The following is a 13,940-nucleotide window of genomic DNA, read 5'->3' as shown; positions in this document are numbered from 1 at the left end:
ACGACATTTGTTAGTGGTTCCTTGACGCAGCCACGCACAGTTGAATGATATCTTTTTTGATTAAATTTACACCTCTTCTGCTGATATTAATTAAAAGATTGATATATTTAAAAAATAATGGTACATTCGGAATCTCATACTGCAAGAATAGCACGAGAACGATTAGAAGCAATTAAAAATTTCTTCCTGTTAGAGACTCATTCAGAAAAAATCTGCAAGCGTAGCAAGAAGCACAAGTTGAGTATGAAGAGGACACTAAAAAACTGTTTAAGCCCGTCACTGCAGCTACTGAGAAAGTTACAACTGTCATCAAAGAAGATCTTCTTCCGGTATCAAAACAAACTGCAGTGCAGACTGAAAAAATAGCAGAAAGAACCAAGGAAACAAAAAAGATTTTACGAGATCTTCCAGTTGATATAGCTGCGGCTCTGCCTCCACCTTTTGGTGAGGAAATACTTGAAGAAATTGGAAAACTTCGTACTGAAGTCGCCGACGTGCAAAAAAAACATGTATCTAAACCCAAACCAGCAGGAGAAAACTTAGAATTAATTGAAAGATTTAACGAAGGGGTTGTTGATGATATTAGAAATATTGAAAGAGAAAAATTACCTGAGATGATATTAAATAATATATTTGATAAATCTAGTTTTTTAAAACCCCGTTATGAAAAAACAAATGATGATAATTTCATTAAATGGATATATCGCGTATATTACAACAAAAAACAAGCTAGAGGTCCAGAATACAAAAGTCTTGATAGAGAAGTAAAAAGACTTTATAGATAGAGACTGGAACAACTAAAACAAGAACAACCCTCCCAGCAGAAACTTCCTCCACCACAGCAAGAACCTTCACCTCTGCAGCGATTGTACACCCGACGAAGTACTGTTTTGAGGAAACCAATTGAGGAGTTTAGAGAAGAAAGAGAACGGACGTCGACAAGGGGGGATGATGATGATCCTCCGAGCGTTGTTGGATGTGGTTTTCTGACTACATCGGAAGAAAACAATTTTGTTTGTCCTGATAATATCGTCAATGACGTGTCACGGTTAGAAGTTCTCATAGGAGGAAAACGTGCCGGAAATAATTCACCAGAAATAATTAATGAAGCAGCTGATATTTGTCGGCGATTATTTCAAGGTGGTATCATGGATATTGGCGTTTACCGAGAACTTATCGATGAACTTGTTGATGACTAGTTGTTAAATAAATGGTAAATTAAAAAAGATGATCATACATAATAATCATCGTAAACCCGTGCAGGTCAGAGCGGTAAACTCACGATTACCAATCTACAGAGCTACTTACGGAGATGGACTTGGTGATGTTATTCAGGGATTATTTACAAGGATAGCTCCAAAAGTAGCACCCGTTGCAAAACAATTATCGATGAAGGTCATTGATATTGTTCGTGATAAAGCTCCTGGTGCAATTATCAATGTTGCTGGTAAGGCGTTCTCGGCGATCAAAGAAAGACTAGCACGATTATTGCGACGAAAACAACAACCACCAGTAAAATTACCAAGTCCTGAGGTGATGCCTGCAGATGTCAGTAAAATAATAAATCAGGCTGCAAATCAAAAACTGGCGGCGTTAGCAGGTGAATCTGGAAATAATATCTCAAGTTTGATATCCGGAAGTGGAATTTCCCGAACGCGGTAATCAACTTGTTAGACGAAAAATAATTATAATAAAATGTTCAAGCGCGTATCCGACACAGCATTTGACATGGAAGCACTCGTCCTTAAGGATGAATCGTACGTGATTATCAGTTTTATTCTTATGACGCACGAGTACCAGATCAACGTGGAAGAATTGAACTACAAGTTCATGACACAAGTAGATACTTTTTACCCGCTGATGCTTTTATTGAGGTAGAAGGTACAATTATAAAAACGGATGATACTAATTACTTAGATCCAGTAAAAATTGGTTTTGTCAACAACGGGATCATGGCATTATTTGATAGCGCCACGTATATGATTGATGGAAAAAATATCGAATCGATTGAGAAAGATGTCGATGTTGCTACAACAATAATAGGGTTGGCAAGATATTCTGATGATTATACAAGATCAGCAGGTCCCACAATGATGTTTGTGAAAGATAATTCTAATAACCCTGAAAGCGATCAGTATAATATAAGACGACCAAGAAATTTTGTCAATAACGCTGATGCTGATGTGGCGCCAGTGGTTCATCGTTCTAATGAAAATTTCAACTTGGGATTTGCAGTACGTAGAAATATGTTGCTAGTAGGCAACAGAGGTTTTTCATGTACAATTCCACTATCGCATATTTTTGGATTTTGTAGAAATGTTAGAAAGGTTATTTTTGGAGCTAGACACACGGTTGTTCTAATGAGAAAAGGTGATGATAATGGTGCTCTGTGGAGACCCGCTGGTGATGCTGGTAAAGTAGTATTATCGAAACTTTCACTGTGGATGCCGGTAATGACTCCAACGATCGCAGAAGAACAAAAGTTGATTTCTTTCATGGACACTGGTGGTAAATTCTTGTTGTCATGGTTAACAACAAGCACGGATAGCATGCAAACTAACGTTAACGGTCAGTTTACATGGCATATAGCATCACAACAGGGTGTTTCTGCACCACGACATATTTTTATTGCGTTTCAGGAAACTAATCGTTTAAACTCACAAACTCGTTCTCATATGATATTTGACCAACTAGGTCTCACAAATATTTCCTTACGGATAAACGGACAACAAGAACCAACAGAGAATATACAACTAAATTATGCACAAAATTATGTAGGACGTGCATATCATCGTTTGATGTCATTTATGGGACATGATCAAAATGTTGATACTGGATTGCAAATATCGCAACATGATTTCAGAACTTTATATCCGATTTATTATTTTTCATTAGAACATCTTGATCTCTCAAAACAATCTGTCGTTGATATACATCTCAAAGCAACATTAAATACCGGTAATGTTAATTACAGAGCAATCGCGGTCATACTTAGCGATAAAGCCATGTTACTTGAAGGTGGTAGTGGTCGAATGAGAGTCGTTGATGCACCAGTGGAAAATCTTTAATTATTCAGAAAAATATTATTTATATAAAAAATGTCGTATAGTCATGTTAATGTTACTCTGACTCCTGGTCAGGTAAAAAAGCTTCAATCAAAAACCGCCAACAAATGCGGAACTAAAATATCACTAAAACGAGATCAGATGGGTGGTGGTCCAAACAAATTATCGTTGACAAATAATCAGATTAAACATTTCAATAAAGCCCTGGAATCAAAAACTGGAGTTCAATTTCATCTTTCCCCGAGCGCCATCAAAGACATGGTTAAAATAGGTGGTATATTTTAACTTCTTACGGCTATTCCAGCGCTAATAGCTGCTGCTGCTCCAGCCGTAGCAAAAGCAGCCGCGTTAGGTTCTGTTGGAACAGCTGCTGCAATGGCTCTAAAGAAAGCAACAGGAAATGGATACAAAAAAAAAGGGACGCGGCTTAAGATTACCAGGATCTCGTTGGGGGAGAGGTCTAAGGCTTCCACGTTAGACGTTCCAGCATCAAATTTTGATTTACTTGATGCTGCTAAAAAATTAAAAATAAAAGCCTTTAGAGGTGTTTTTATGCGAGATCAATTACCGAAACAACCAAACAAACTCGAAACAGGTAGTATTAATCTAGACTCGAATTCAGGACCCGGTACTCATTGGGTATCATACGCGGTTGATCCACGTGGAATCGTTTATTTTGATTCGTACGGGTTAGCTCCACCCGTTGAATTTATCAAGTATGTTGCACCACTTCATAAAAAAGTTTGGTATTCAACGCTACCAACACAAACAATGACAGATCCGCCAATATGTGGTCATGAAGTAATTAATGTACTCGACGCTATATCAAAATCATCCAAACCACCACATAAAGTTGTGCATGATTACACAAGTAACCGATTCGTTGCACGTAAAGCGTTTTAAACAACAGGTCTTATTATAATGGTTGATATTTACGGAAGAAGATCTTCTACCAGTAAGAAAATAAAATCCGACGTTGATCTGTCGAAGTATGCGACTAAAGATGACCTCGCTGATATCATGAACATGGCTGGAGTTGATCCAGATGAAGTTGTTATTTTTCAAGATCGATATGGTAAACTAAAAACGAGCAATATCAAATGGAATGATATAGTTCGACGAGTACTTGGTGCAGTTACGGATAATATTCCCGTGTTTACTGACGGTGGTAGAATCAAAGATTCAAGTGCATCATTAGCAACAATTAGAAATGAAATTGCAAGAAGCGTTGCTAATCGCGTGAAAAACACCGGCGACATAATGACGGGTGAACTCAGCATGAACGGAAATAAAATAGTAGCTTTAAGAGATCCAACATCTGACGAAGACGCAGCAACAAAAAAATACGTCGACAACGTGGATGGAAAACTATCCACGCTGCGGGCCGAGTATGATGTTCACGTGGGCGCTTTTGCAAGAGTTCGAAGAAATTTTCAAAAAATCGCAGAAGAATTCTTCGGCACTCCGCACACCATTGATATAAAACTCGTTGATATCAAAACTAACCTAGACACGATCAAACAAACACAGCAAAACATCGCATCGGGAATTCCTGAGATCGTCAACAAAACCAATTTGATTAAAATTTCAGCTGGAATAACTCCCGGACATATCACAAACATCGTATACACGGTATCATCGGGTTTTGCAACATGGTCACAGCAAAATAAAACTATCAAATATACCGCAACAGTAACTGGCGTGTACAGGCTGTCTGTGTTTAGTGCTGCAAAATTTGAAATATTTACAACGTTTCCATGGCGTCATTCAACGGATAGGTTTTCCGGGTTGTATCTGTTATATTAAATAGCGGAACCGAAGAAATATTTATTCTGGAAGCAGCTGATGAGAAATTAACCGCAACATCTTACTGGTGGTGTTTGGAATTTTTAGCTGAAACACCTCAATTGGTTACTGCATAAAAATATATATGGACGGGGCACAATACAGGTACAATAAAGCGCGTGAATGGCAGGCGGGGCTAAAAGATCGAGTCGATCAATATACAGTAAAAGTACAAAAATATCGACGACGATTAGTTATCGTTGATGTAATTGTTTATTCAGTATCCGCTGTTGTTGCTGGAACCGGTGTCATATTATCAGCGGTGACAATGATGGCAACAGCAGCTGTAACTATCTGTATTTCAGCAGCAACAACTATTGCAGGTGTGCTTAATATCATCGCAAAAAAAATATGTACTTGCACGAACGAAAAATTATCCGATTACATAATAAAATTACATACAGCGACGGTAGCATTCTCGAAATTATCCTCGTTGTTATCAGCGAGTCTTAGTGATGGAATTATATCTGATTTCGAGTTTTCAATGATGACTAAAATATACGAAGAGGGTATCGGTATTAAAGATACAAGTATTAATAATGACAGAATTACTCCAGCAGATCGTGACCAACACAACTCCACCAAAGATAACGATGATCTCGGTAAGTTCGTCTAATCCTGAATTTAGTGTTAACTTTCCTACTGCAATTCCAGTAAAAGAAATGGCACTAGCGCAATTACGGGTATATTACAGCTGGCCAAATATCAGATCAAAATCATTTCATGGTACACCAACAAATAATTCGCTTGTATTTGCTAACAAGAACAAACCCGATGGAACACCTGACTGGGTTGTTGTTGGAATACCAACTGGCAGTTATGAGGTCGAACAAATCAATGAGGAATTTCAGCGTAGAATAAAATCAATAACGGGAAAAGAAGCAAAAATATCAATTAATGTTTATGAACCGACCCTGTCCTCGACGATTGAAATACATTCTCCCGATTACGTCGTTGATATTTATCAATCTTCAATCAGATCCGTACTAGGCTGGCCTGAAATTCCCCGGTGTATGAAGGACTACCAGAACCAACTCGGGATGATTTTACATCATCCAAAAGTTTTCATCATAATATTAAAATGAATTATACAAGTTTCTGGTGGAACATAGAAAAACGTGTACGGGATAAACGGGATCAATTTCGTGTCGAGCGAACTGGTGAGTACTACTGGCTCTTACACAACGTTGATGGTGGTAATTCATTTTATGATATAAATATCAGTAATGTCATTCATATCATAAATTCAGATCATGAAGAACAACTGGTTGATTTACGTATTCTTTTTCATGAATATTTGTCCGATGTGACATCTACGCTTGAAGAGATTATTAAACGAGTAGAAATTTTAAATAATATAGCTGATACTATTGAATATTTTCATAATATAATCATAAACCTGATTTTTGAATCATCGGGCTATCATAGAAGATTTTTCGCAACCAAGTACAAAATAACCGAAGCTGACATTGCAACGTTTAAGTTCCCTGATTATAATCCAGATAAATTAAGAAAATCTGTCAATGATGTCATTGATGAGTTTTTTCCTAAAATACTCGATGCGTGGAAAAAACTAGCACCATATCCAACCGTTCTTAGATATGATAATGATCCACATGGCGGCGGGAGACACGTTTCTCCGGGAATCGTTAATATAACATCGACATTCGCGGTCAATCTGGTTTGTGACGTAGTCGATGGCAGCTATCAAATAGATCTCGGAAGATCAAATCAGGCTCAACAAGGATATATTTTATACACATTTACACCACAAGTTTCCCCTGGAAGTTTAATCGTGCAAGAACCAACTAATCCTGTGTATCTGCGGTGTCACAATAATATGTTAACACGAATAAATTTTAAGCTCACAGACCACCTTAATCGCTTAATTGACATACGTGGAGAAGAACTTGTGATAAATCTGTATGTAAAATATTAAATATTATGTAATGTACCAGCACGTGAGTGTTTTTATACACTTGAAAACACGGACACGAGGATTTCTTAACAGTTAGATGAACATTTGTAACAGAGATCAGACTCAAATTCGATCAACTTAAAAAATAATAATATTTCAAAATAAATAAAATACTTTTTTATTACTGATACAAATTAATCAGCCTTGCAAAAAAAATTATTCTGAAATATGTTTTTATTTTTTTTTTCTGAAAATTTGATCATTTTACATAATTCTAGCCCACACGTGGTCAGCGTTGACAGGGACCCCAGTTAACAAAACTTTCATTTTCATTTTCACCAGAATTATTACTTTGGATCGTTTCACCAGTAACGGGGTTACTTTGGATCGTTTCACGATCTAACATAATTTTTCTTAACTGTCTTATACGAGTACTAATCGTTTTCTTTGCCTCGTACTCGTGGGATAACAGCGATCTAATTCTTTCTACTGCGGCAGAGAGAGAAACGAATTCCTTCACCTGATTATCTTCTACGGTAGCTAGCGACTGAAACATTGCCGCCTGAATCCGTTTCATGAGCTTGTATTCAGATGATAGTGTGTGTTTTCCCTGGTGTTTACGTTCTTGTAAAATCTCAAAATCAGAAACTATTTTTTCAGGATTTAGTTCATCGGATAAATTAATTCCATCTTTTTCCAATTTTTTAATAGCAACAATTACATCATTGATATTTTCATGGTTCATTATGTAATATATAAATCTTTAAAATAAAAAAAAATTATCCCCTAGAACCCCTGTCGAGCCTTTAGCGAGTTCGTCGGGATATTTCAAGGACTGTACAACCAAGAACTCGTAGCTTGCCACCGCAATCTACCAAGTTCATTAGGCACACGAAATATTCCCTCTACGAGATCCCCTAACCCGCCAAACAACGGTCTAGAAGGCCCAAGAGGGGGCACGGCACAATCCTCATTAAACTCGTAGCTTGCCACCGCAATCTACCAAGTATAGAGGATATACACATAACATTCAATGAATGAAGGACAGTACAAACATACACGCTCAGCAAAATCCCACCCACAATAATTAATCCCGTGGGTGATACGAAAATATGTATCAACCACCGGTCAATATTGTGGTTGAATTTTGCTGAGCGGGGGGTTTTGCGGTTCCCCCATTATTATAAAAATCGCAATTATGCGCACCAACGACAAATTGTCAGCCATGGGGATTCGATCCTGGACCGCGAGCGTCACAGTCCAATACCATACTGATTGAGCCATCGAATCTTGTTACAAACATATGTTTCGGAAGTTAATATATAGCTAAGGAACCAATTTCAAATAATACAATTCTGAATTCAAGAAATACGTTTTCACCAAACAAGTTAGATTTATAAAAGCTGGATTAAGGAATTTCCTATTTACTATACCACGCCATCTAACTGTTAGATGTTTTCATCCTTCCTATAACATAACTGTTAGATGTTTTCATCCTTCCTATGACTATGCGAGATTTTCAGTCCTCTCTATATCTGTTCTGTGGAGAAATATATATTACGAGATTTCCCACTCGTAAATCTGTATCCATGAACAAATATGGTCAAGGGAGTATTTAGTTGTTAATATTACTCGATAAAAAAAAGTAACCACACATACGCACACACATACGCACACACATACGTATACAAATATATTTTGCTCTGAACAAGGAAAATGCAATTGATTTTTAATTCCAAACACTATATACACGTATTTCTGTAATCGAGTAAATACATGTAGGATCCCTGTACTGATGATCTAAAATTAACCCGCCACGATCGATACATACTAAACGCTGGATTCTACACTCAGTAAGCTGGAATATAGATGTAGGTTTTCTGTAGTTTAGATGTAATGTATATGCTGTGTTGTTCTAAATGTTTCACGAATAGAACAGAAAAATACACGAACTGCATATTTTTTGTAAGTTAGAAACCGTAGATAATTATGACCATATATACCGAGGATCATAAAATTACCTCCCTTTCATGAATCAAAAATAAGTGGTGTATGGGGGAAATTCTGTGACATAAATTAAAAAAATTAATTCGAGGTGGTAATGATAATTATTGATATCGGAAGATAATTTACTGCTCATATTTTATCGAGAAAGCGGTTTTATATATATTTTCTGCTACTTTTTGTACTGAATGCGGGTGAATATCAAAATATTTCGCAGCAGAACATATTGAACGAAATATTTTTTCACCAGTTTCTGTGTTTGTGGAATTTACTGCCCTCTTTCCGATTGTTTTACATCTTCCTGTATTACCACATGCAGAGTTCACGCTTTGCGTGACAATACGAAGGTTGGATAAGTTATTGTTTTGAGGATCCCCATCAATATGATCAATAACAAGACCGTTATTGATCATCCCATTATGACATTCATACGTGAATCTATGACACAGATAATGTTTTCTCTTCCCAACAGTGAACATTAGATAACCAGCATTATTAATATAACTAACTGGTTTTTTTAACCTGCAGTGTCTGATGACACCATTAATATCTGATTCGTAATTCTTAATGACAGGATGTGGGACAAATTTCTTTTGCTCCATATATACAATAATATTATTTGTTTAAATCATTGTTTGTCTAAAATCTTGATATATAATCCTCCACGGATTTTATAGCGTTTTCACCATTATTATTTCTTTTGTCATAATATCTTTTAAGTTCTCTGAATCGTTTTCCACCGCACTTTCCACATAATCCTGTTTTTCCTCGCACTCCAATACCACACCGCAGACATGGTATTGGTCCTAGACTTCCTCGTCGTATGCTTTGTGAGTGCATCCAACAAAATCCCTTTCTGCAGGATTTGTTGCATCGATTTACTGAGCCGATCATCAACCATCTGCATTGAGACATTGTATATATATAATTTTCTTTATTTAAATATTTCTTTTAATTATATGAATGAGTTTGAGAGATTATCCTAAACTAGGCCTGTTAAATATAAATTCAACCTCGACAGATTATCTCCAGACTTGCCAGTTCGAAATTTGGTTGATCCGAAAAATAAGAGTCTGATCTCGAAAATTCACGACGCCAAGAAAGAATTTTACACGGATGGTGCATCTCATACATGGTCAACGTTCAAGATTATACGCAATACTGTCAAGGACGCCACAATGAATGACAAGCGAGCGGCAACTATCATTAACTACATCGCTGAATACAAGGGCAATCAAAAATATTTCTTCAGAGTAAAATTTATTGTATTAATAGAAACAGGTAGTTGGATTATCCGTGACAAATATGATCCTGTCCTTGGAAATAATAAAACTGTCATATTAAGTAAAAATTCCAGACCGGGTCTACTGACGGGCATTGACAAACCGTATTATGAGCGAGCGTATCCTGTAACAGCGGTTATTTACGGAATCTATGAGATAAATAAAAAACCCAACGTTGATAAACTGGCACCCATGAAATTTTCAAGGTTAAATTGTGTAGCCGAACAAGTAATAGAACACTTTACAAACGCGATGCGTGGAAATGGATTAACTGATTTAAGGCGTGAAAAAATAAACTCGTGGGCTGATTCAGTTAAGGATACCGGTGCTACAATAAAAGATGTTGCTGAGTTAGGAAAACTATTAAAATTTCCAATAACCGCAGCGACAATAACGGGAGAGGTACTGTACGAATCGAAATATAAATCGAAAGGAGCTCCAATAAATATTATTGATCATAACGCGCATGCATGGACTAACGCAGTAACAATATTTCCACGTGATCGAACTGTTAGATTTTACCCCTCAGATATGAGTATGTTTGATTTTATTAACGAAATAAGTAAAAACGATCCTGTATCGGTATGGTTATTTAAAAGTAATGAGGAAGGTGAATTTGATCAGTTTGTCAGACCAAATGGTGAAATATATCGAACAGAATCCCTCCATGACGAGATGAAAAATCTTGCGGAGAAGTTTTTAGAGTGCAAGCACGTGGAAAATACTGACAAATTACTAACTAATTGTTTTACCGTTCCATCTGTTGCGGCTCATTTTGCTAGAGAAAAAAATTCATGGAAACCAACACGATTTGATTTACTCGAGGACGTACGCGCAAGTTGCGTCGAATACGGACACGGTGGATTATGGAATACCAAATATAATTACAATGATATTATTTCGGTTGATATGGTTGCATGTTATCCAGGAAGTTTTCTAGGATACGGAGATTGTTCTGTATGCTTTAAAAGATTTGGTCACCCTACAAACGAGATGACTCGAGTGGCAATTAATGGACCATTACCTGATTTTGACCTGACTGGATTCGTCTGTATTGAATAATTCGAGTTTAACGAAAATCTTCACAAGATTTGTTATGTTTGGTTTGGTAGACATTTTTGTGAAAAACGTTGGGCACCTATAGTTTTATTACGATATATGCTAGATTGTGCGATACTGACATCGTTGGTAGTCAGTGAGGCGATTATATCATATCATGCACAGACGAAAGTTTGGTTGCCCATGTCAGATTCTGAAGTTATTAGCGAGTTTAAGGAAAAATATCCTGATGTTTCCGAAGATGATATTCCTAAAATTCTCGAGAATAAACTCAAAACCGCAAAAGATCTCTGTAGAAAAATTATAGGTAAATTTACTCAAGGTGGTGCATATGATCATAAAAGACATCACGCACGATTAATTCTAGATGATGCCGAGTACGATTTTATAATCGCTGATACAACAGCAAGAAATATATTTGTAAATCGAGAAAGTGTTTATTTATCCGACGGAACAAAATTGGGTACGATCGTTAGTTACATAAATGACGTCTCCCCACAGTATACTCATCTAAGATCTTCCATGTTGGCTTATGTTTCTATAAATTTATTATCGATGATTAATAGATTTCCTGAGACCGCAGTCAGAGTCGCAACAGATTCGTTTTATATTTCAAGTAAATATTTAGAATCTGTTATGAAATTTGCAAGTAATGATGAACGATGGGGTTCGTGGAGAATAAAAAAAGAATTATTACACAATTATACAGAATCAGCAGATGTTCCAATGAGAGATTTTTATCGTAAGGGTAATAAAATATCAGAAATGTCGAAAGCGCCATCGTTGAGTGATCCAATAACTAGATATAAGACAGTATATCTCAATGGACCTGGTGGATGCTGCAAAACGACTCGAGCAATTAATGTTTTTAGAAATTCAGATATAATCGTTCTGACACCCACACATAGACTTGCACGCGAGATAAAACAGCGGCAAGTACAATCGTGCACGTATCATAGTTTCTTTCGATGGCGCGGGGATACATGGACTCCTGAACGAATGGGAGAAAAATATATACCTAAAATAATTATTTGGGACGAGATATGTACGGTGTCATTGGATACATTAAAAACGTTTCTTGATTGGTTGTTGACGAAAAATACCGCTATAATAACGTGTGGCGATCATGGTCAACCGCCGCCTTTTGTTGGACCATCTCCACATGATTGGTTAAAAAATTTCGTTGATTATTACGAAGAAATAGATGATGATCATAGAGCTCTCGATGCAAATTTAAAGGAGTTTAAAAAATTAATCAGATTACAATCAAACAAAATTCAGTGTGAAATAATACGTGGAGTGATCTCAGAGACCTCAATGAGTGATTTTTTAAATTTATGGAGACCCAACGATTTAATAGTAGCAAGCAGAAAAATAATCAGAGACGATTTACAACAACAGTTATTTCAACTACATAAAGAAAAATACCCAGAATTACCCATACCGTTGTGTTATAGACCATCAGATACACGAAAACAGAATATTAATGTTGATATTCCAGGACAGACTGAAAAACAGAATCTCGTATTAAATGATATTGTCGCCGTTGATATCAGTGTGTCGAAGATGCATTACGCGCTGACAAATCTCCATGGGTGTTGGGATACGCCATGACGATCCACTCGTCTCAGGGATTAACTATTTCTGATACACGAGTCTAGATTGTAGACGATCGCATCGAGTGGTCAAATTTAGTTTATTCAGCGGTATCGAGGGTCAGAAAAATATCTCAATTACGTAGAATTATAATTCCTGAAATCGTTGATAAATTTAACATCATCGATGATGATATAATAAGAAAAAAATTAATCGGATACAAACAATCTGATAAAAAAAATAAACGCGACTTTGATCTTGATGTTGAATTTATTATTAAGTTAAAACAGCAGCAGAATAATCATTGCGCCAGTTGTAATTGTATAATGCTGTGGAGGTATTCGAGTAATGATTCAAGACAATTTACCGTAGATAGAAAATATAATAGTCGCGGTCATACACGAGAAAATACCATGTTGACCTGTCTTGAGTGTAATCGGCGTCGGGGTGCTAGTTATGTGATCGCGGTGGTAGTTGTGTATCCTCGGGAATTATTTGTAGTTGTTCACGTACAAATCCACGTTGAGGAGCAGCCGAATCTAATCTGTAGATTGCAGGTCTACCTGAGAATCTTGTCATGGTGGATATTTTGTGTGTGGTAACACTCCAAATAGGATCAGTCGCTCTCGCTTTACCACCTTCAAGTTCACCAGGCTCATATAAATATCTGACTGTAACATCACCCAATATTTTTTGTTTTTCAACATCTTTTCGTTGTGTTGGTATATTTCTTTTTTGTAATTGCATTAATGGGTTTCATGTTGGTTGTTCGTGTAATCTCATTATTTAATGCAGCTATCACGCTGGGTAATCTTGCAACCCACTCGCGAGATCTCGTATCCTGAATAAATTCCCTCGCGTATTGATATCCAAATAACCGCTCAGCGAGTGTTCGATTAAATCGCTCAACAATTGCCTGATCACGATGAATTGCAGTATGACCTCGTCGTATTTTGGTATTATGTTGTTTCATCAACGATGATACTGGACCAAGAAATTCCTTACCAGGATCAACCTGTAGTAACTGTGGCCATCGTAATGGTCCTCGTTGATAAATTCGTTCAAACGCATCGGCTACTTCAGATGATGTTTTCGCTGATAGCGGCTCTGCTTCTTTATATCTACTTGCAACATCAACTACGGTTAACACGTATTTGTACGTTTTTCTAC

This window comes from Sinohyriopsis cumingii, chromosome 19, assembly GCF_028554795.1.
Source record: "Sinohyriopsis cumingii isolate HCF-2022 chromosome 19, ASM2855479v2, whole genome shotgun sequence".
Lineage (NCBI taxonomy): Eukaryota > Metazoa > Mollusca > Bivalvia > Unionida > Unionidae > Sinohyriopsis > Sinohyriopsis cumingii.
Note: the sequence above shows the minus strand (reverse complement) of the source record.